Raw genomic sequence first — 7,503 nt, 5'->3', positions numbered from 1 at the left:
AGCACCAGTTGCTGAAGAGACTTCCTTGCTCAACTTCATATTTCTTGAGCCTTTATGAAGGTAAGGTAAAGGTAAAGGTCCTCCCATTGTTCGTCGATTTGCTCGAGCGGGCCCAGTAACGTCTCCATTGGAGACTTTGTTGTTACTGTATTTGGCATATGGAATACATCATCGTGAGCTTGCCAGACTCTGCCATGCGGGCGAGATACCCTCGGTAGCTTGCCAGGCTCTCCGAGAGGGGCAGAGGAATCGAACTCGGGTCGGCCATGTTGGCTGCAATTTGCTTGAGCGGGCCCAGTAACGTCTCTATCATGAGACTTGTTGTTACTGTGTTTGGTATATCGAATACATCTAATGGGCTGGAGCTATAGCACAGTGAGTAGGTCGTTTGCCTTGGACGCAGCCAACATGTCCAATGCGAGTTCGATTTCTCCGCCCCTCTCGGAGAGCCCGGCTAGCTTAGAGAGTATCTAGCCCTCACGGCAGAGCCTGGCAAGCTACCTGTGATGTATTTGAGCCTTTATGAAAGATTAGGTAATAATAATCTGAGGGCCAGCGTCAGGATATTTAACTATATTCCATTGATCTGAGGCCTGTCTTTATCTGAATATCATGGTATTTTGATTACTACAACTATGTAGTTGGGTTTGTATTTGGGGAAGGTATTCCCTTCTTCTTTTTACCAAAGATTGCTTTAGCACTTCATGGGAGTTTATTGTTGTGTATGACTTTCAAGAGTGTTTAATCTATTTATTTGAAAAATGTTATGGGTATCCTTATAGAATGTGCATTAAATCTTTATAGAGCTTTGGGGTGTATTGCCATTTTGACAGTGTTAAACCTCTCAATCCATGAGCATGGGATGTGATTCCATTTCCTCATATACTCTCTTATTTTGTAAAGTAGAGCTTTGTAGGTTTTTTTTTTTTTGGTATAGATCTTTAACATTTTTAGTTGATTCTAATATACTCGATTTTCTGAGGTATTATTGTGAATGGGATTGTTTTTTCTCTATCTCTTTTTTCTCTTTCATTATTAATATATGGGAAAGCCATGGAGTACCAGATATTGATTTTGTAATATGCTACTTTACTAAACAAATCTATTGTTCGCAGGAGCTTTTTTGTAGATTCTTTGAGATTTTCTAAGTATAGTATCATGTCATCCTCCAAATAGTAAAAGCTTGAGTTCTTCCTTTTTTATCTGGATGCCCTTGATATCTTTTTTTTAACCGAAATCATATGGCAAATACTTCAAGTACTGTGTTGAATAGGAGTGGTGAGAGTGGGTAACTTGTTTTGTGCCTGATTGTATTTTGGAATTCTAGTTCATTGATTTCTGCTCCAAGTCTTCAGTTTTTCCCCGTTGAGAATAATGCTTGCTGTGGGTTTGTGATAATTTGCTTTGACTATATTGAGGAAAGTACTTTCAACTCCCATTTTGTTGAGAGTTTTTCATCATGAATGGGTGCTGGATCTCATCAAATGCTTTATCTACATCTATTGATATGATTATATGACTTTTATCTTTATTTTTTTGAGATGGTGTATTCTGTTGATTGACTAGAGAATGTTAAGCCATCCTTGCATCCCCAAGATAAACCTACTTGGTCATAGTGTGTGATCTTTTGTTGAGTTTCTGGATTCTCTTTGCTGGTATTTTCTTGAGAATCTGTGTATCTGTATTCATCAAGGAAATAAGTCTGTAATTTTCTTTTTTTGTGGTGTCTCTGTCTGATTTGAGTATTAGGTTGATCTTTGCCTCATAGAAACTATTTGGGAGTATTTATGATTCTTCAATTTCCTGGAAAATCTTGAAAAATGTTGGCAGCATTTCCTCTTTAAAGGTTTGAAATATTTCACTATTGAATCCATCCATCTGGGCCAGGGATTCTGTTTGGGGGGATATTTTGACCATCATTTCAATTTCCTTGGAAGTGATAGGTTCAAGTATTCCAAATCTTCTTGGTTCAGCCTTGGGAGGTAACTGGAATCCAAAAATTTATCAATTTATTCAAGATTCTCTCATTTCCTGCTGTAAAGATTCTCAATATAATCTCTGATGATCCTATGGATTTCTGTAGTTTCTATTAGGATATGCCCCTTTGCATTTCTGATTCGATTTATTAGAATTCTTTCTCTTTGTTTCTTTGAGAGGCTTCTCGTGGTTTATTTATCTTATTTATTTTCTCAAAGAACCAGCTTTTACTCTTATTGGTCTTTTGGATTGTATTTTGGGATTCTAGCTCATTGACGTCTGGTACAAGTTTTATTATTTCCTTCCTCCAGCCTAGTTTGGACTACTTTTGTTGGTCATTTTCCAAAATCTTGAGCTCTAATTTATTCATGCAGGCCCTTTCTTGCTTCCTGATGAATTCTGGCAGAGCTATACTCTTTCCTCTTAACACTGTTTTTGCTGTGTCCCACAAGTTCTGGTAGCTCGTGTCCTCATTCTCATTTGTTTCTGGAAACTTTTTATTTCCCCTTTGATTTCTTCTCTAAGCCAACGGTTGTTCATTACTTCCCTTAAAAAAATATTTCCTTGCTGAGCTTTAGTCTGTTTGATCTATTGAGAAGTGACAAAGTAGTGTTGAAATCTCCAACTAGTATTGTGTTGCTCTCAATGTTTTTCTTTAAGTCTATTAGAAGTTATTTTTAAGTATTTTGCTGGTCTGTCATTAGGATCACCTACAGTGAGGAGGGTGAGTTCTTTCTGATGTACAGATCCCATGATCATGAAGAAATGACCTTCACTGTCTCTTATAACCTATAGCCTGAAGTCCATATGGTCTGATACTAGTATATCCACTCCAGCTTTGTGGACGTGTTCGTTTCTTTCTTGAAGAATTGTTTTCCAGCCTTTGACTTTGAGCCCATGGTTGCTTTGATTGTTCATAAGTGTTTCTTCAGGCAGCAGAATGTTGGGTTCAGTTTTATAATTCATCTTCCCATTCTGTGCCTCTGAATTGGCAGATTTAGTCCATTGACATTGAGGAGATTGTTGTGATGGGGATTTGTGCTATCTTTATGTAGAATTTTTGTACTTGTGTGGATTGTCTTAGCTTAAAGTCGCCCTGTTAATTATTCTTGCAACAAAAACATGTATCACTTTACAAGTTTGCATGTCATATCTGTGCAAGGACCATGCTAATCTCTGTATCGTTTCAATTTTAGTATATATGTTACCAAACATAGTATGAGTTAATTTTTCCATATTTTTCTCTTCTTATTACTTTGAGTGTTGTCCTTACTCAATCCTATGGCAGACAGTGATTCCAAATCAAGGAATATATTTCAAAGCAGCTTGAATAGATAGATTTAGAACTTTAATGTCCTAGAAAGAAAAGTATGGTTTTTACCATATTATCTTTTACCATACCCAAGGCATCAGTTTTACAAAATAATTCTTTTGGAAGATGGTATATGAGTCTTGTTTAATGCCCTTCCCTGAAACCTTCATTAAGACCATTAAACTAGAGCCTTTTGCTGTTCTCACCTCAGTCCCGTGTACATCTCCAGGAAAAGGTGGATGGTGTTGTCTGCAATTCGACCACCTTGAATGTAAGTAGGATTTTTCTCCTGAAGGAAGAGGTGAGGAGAATATTGATGATTTTATTCCACCTTATTACAAGTACAACTTGAATGGAAGGTGAGACTCATGAGGCTCCTGTAAAGGACAGAAAAAGGGGTCTCAGTGAAGTTTAATGGCCAACACACATTAACAACACAGATGACTCAAAGTAGCCTGTGTCCATCTTTGTGTATAGTGAGTTTCATATCTACTGAGAGTGATTCTCAGTCATGACACACAGGCAAAACAGCCCTGTCTTTAAAAATCTAGTTCTCTAAGCAGAGTGGGGTCTCTGAGGTGATTGAAAAGTGTATAGTAATTTATTACTAAGCACATAAGTACTTTTCGATCTAAAATTAATTCCAAATATGTCTAAAACGACAGGCTCCTGACCCCGCACCTGGCTTTCCTCACCTGGGCCCCTTGGAGGGGGAGGGGTGAATTTCCCTCACTGCCCTGAGTAGAGCCCTGACAGCTGAAGACCTCTGCAACCAGCCATAGGTATGCTTAAGACCACTCTGCCCAAGCTTGAAGGAGACTCATGCATGAAGGAAGTGGAAGCAGAACCTGTGTAAACACACAAAAAATAAAAGGCTGGCGGTCAGGCCATTTCCCCACTCCATGGAGGTCGATGGCGATGGTCAGTAGATGGAAGGAAACGGGAGTCAGGCTGGTTGGTCGTGGAGCAGCAGGTTATTACATGGAAGAGATGTATGTCATAGAGTCCTCAGGAATCCTCAAGCACATGCGGGCACTGAGATCCAGGATGATCCCCTTATACAGATCATAGAACCTCTAAAAGGGGCATTACAGTGATGTCATCAAAAGGAGTTACAGAAAGAACATTGAGGCAGCAAACCCTATATTGTTTCTTTACATCCACATTGTTTCCTTACATCAGCAGGCCAGTAGTAATACTGGCCTCAGGAAAGAAGATACAAAGCCAAACTGAAACCTTCCACAAGCACTTTCACAAGCTGCAACCACCTTGATTTGCATCCCAAAGACCAGCCTGGCTAGAGCTGGGAATCTACATCCCAAAGATCAGTCCTGGCTAGCACCTGATATCTGCAGATCTAAGACCAGCTAGGTTTCTGAAAGAAAAGGAAAACTGTCTCAGTATACTGAAATCATTTACTGAAGGCAGTTTGAAGGGGAGAAAGCAGTTTCATCCAAGCTAGTCAGGACACACAGGAAAACAGCTTATAGGAGGTCTTTCTCCTCTCCTTGTCCAACCAACATATAAGCATATATAATATTAATCATTTTGTATGGACACAGTAAGAAATACTTTGAGCTTGTAGAATTGCTCTCCTAGGGCTATCTCGATCTCAGACTGCAGTGCTCAGGCAAGATATCTTTCCTATTCCTAGAAGCAGGGCCCTAGTGTTGTCGTTACTTTTGGATCATGACATCATTTGCCTATGATCAACCTCTTAACTTATAGTTAAGAATCGTGGCACCTTGGCCTGGCCCATCGCAATGCCAGGTTAGCACATAACTTACCAGCTTGCCCTGGTTCCATCCAGGCCCACGTTGGGACTCTGCCCTTGGGGTGCTAGGAAGTGAGGGCAACTGAGGCTTAAGTTGAGAGGGCAGAAGCCCAGGAGTGAATAATATTCAAAGCCAATCAATTCCTAACTTACAAAGCATATTAATTAATTGTCTTCCTGTATCTATACAAAAGGACATTGCATTAAGGTAAACTGCTCAAAAGACATAAGGAGAGGAGGAAGGCAATAACTTACAGTACAGCTTCAGTGTCTAAGAAGGATGAGACCTTACAAATTGGTTGGGGCAGAGAGCATAGAAGTGGTTACAGACAGACAAAGTAATGGAAGTTGTAAGGTACAGGCCCAAAATGGACCACCACCAGAATTAATTTAGCTTAGCTTAATAGGAACCTGCATTGCAAAATAACTTGTTTTTCAAGGAACAGGTCTAGATAAGCTTTTTCAGATCTGCTTTATAGGGCAAACGGGCCCAGAGAGCGGGTTTTGAAAAGGCCTTAAAAAAAAATTCTGGGGAATATTCCATCTGTTCTTTGGGGGGACAGTGTCCCCTTCTGGACCGCGGCAGGGAAGTAGCTAACCCTGACTGTGAGGACTTGGGGGACATAGGGTTTCCTTGGGTCCTCGTCTGTTCTGGAGGCCTCATCTGTTCTGGACCGCGGCAGGGAAGTGGCCAACCCTGACTGGGAGGACTTGGGGGGACATAGGGTTTCCTCTAGCCCTCATCTGTTCTGGAGGTCTCATCTGTTCTGGAAAATCCAGCGCCGGGAGAAGACCTGGAAGAACTAAACCCTCTGGAGGTGAAAATCACGTGCACGCCCTTTGGGCATATTCGGGAGTCCCAGGGTGACTGGTGAGTGTGGTGCGCACCGGTGTGAGAGAGTGGACCGGTCCAAGCGAGTGCAGGAGTGTGATCTGTGCGTGTGTCCTTAGTGTGTGTATTTGTCTTATTATCCTTCTCTTAGTTCTGTTTATTGAGATTGTTTAATATGGGTCAGAATCAATCGACCCCCAAAGCTTTAATTCTTGATCACTTCTCTGAGATCCACAGGAAAGCTCAGAATCTGGGCTTGATGATCAAGAAAGGTAAGTTTGCCAATTATTGTTCATCAGAATGGCCTTCCTTTGGTGTGGATTGGCCCCCAGGAGGTTCCTTCTCTCCAAACCTTGTGGCTCAGATAAAGGAGGCAATCTGTGGAAGATCTGCTGTGAAGGTATGCTCCCTTGGAAATCTCTAGGGGGACTGGGGGAGGAATGTGATAACCTCTGTGTGAATGTGTGTGTGTCTGAGCACCCTGATAGGTCCTCCTGTCGGGCGTGATTTTGTAGCTCCACAACCTGGCACTCTTAAAGTCCCTCTAAAGTCACGGAGCTCGAGTGGGCTGCCTGAGATTCCATGCAGAACATAAGGTCAATGGTGGCACTGGCATAGTTGCCAGTCGCAAGTCACAATGCTGAACCACTAAGGCTAAGTTCTGCTCCGGCCAGGCAAGCATCTGAATGGTCTCTGCAAAGAGGCACCCCTCCTTTGTCTGTCTCGTGTCACCGTCCACTATGGGAGGAATGGGAGGAGAGCCCACTAGTGAGAAGATCCTGGGAAACTAAGGCAGATCAATTTCTAGGTAGAAATCCCTTTCCCCAAGCATTCTAACCAGCAGAATCAGCTAGAGGTCAATTCAAATGCTAATGGAGGCAGTCAGCAGGTTTAGCCCTAGGCAAAGTGAAGCAGAGAAAAGAAAAAAAAGAGGTAAAAAGACAGGCAAGAAGTTTGTGGAAGAAAGCTTCAGCAGGGAACATTGGAATATGTGGCAAGCTAAGAAAGGCAGAACTTTTTCTCTTCTCCCCTTAATAGGCTTCTTGGAAACCCATGGCACTCTAGGTATGGCTCCACATGTGCAAGCTATGGTTGTGTGGACGCTCGGGAGGCAGGACCCAGGGATTCCTAGGGTGACTCAGAAATCTCTAAAGGAGACATCCTTTAAAGAGAGATTTTTCTGATGGGCTGGCATGCAGTTGTGGTCGTGTCCGTGCTCTCTCTAGAACCACAACACTAGAAACTATTAGGAGGAGAGCTTGCTAAGGAATTATCCTACCCTAGATTTTTCTTTTCCCTCCCTTTCATAGGTTATTGCTGACACTTAGGAGATATGGGAAATTCTACATCAGTACCTAAATATTCTCCTTTGGGTTGCTCGTTAAAACACTGGAAGAGCTTCCAAGTAGATGGTTTAGATAAGGAGTATCTTGTTGACCTCTGTAACACCACGTGGCCTGAGTGTAAGTTAGAATATTGGGAAGGATATACAGTGAATGGCAGTTTGCATTACCAGATCATTCTGCAGTCAGATCTTTGTAGGTAACAAAAGAAATAGGATTATCAAAGCAGAGGAGGCAGGAAAATGCAAGATCATGATACTAGCTC

The 7,503-nt window shown here is 41.7% G+C and overlaps 1 pseudogene; it reads right to left on the bottom strand.

Annotated features, from left to right (window-relative positions):
• Positions 1–3,093: 3,093 nt before the first annotated feature.
• Positions 3,094–3,192, bottom strand: LOC130037209 (uncharacterized; annotated as a pseudogene).
• Positions 3,193–7,503: the final 4,311 nt, after the last annotated feature.

The sequence above is a fragment of the Sorex fumeus genome, unplaced genomic scaffold (genome assembly GCF_029834395.1).
Source record: "Sorex fumeus unplaced genomic scaffold, SorFum_2.1 ptg000070l, whole genome shotgun sequence".
Classification (NCBI taxonomy): Eukaryota; Metazoa; Chordata; class Mammalia; order Eulipotyphla; family Soricidae; genus Sorex; species Sorex fumeus.
The sequence above is the reverse complement of the archived record's forward strand: the minus strand, read 5'-3'. Positions and strand labels throughout refer to the sequence as shown.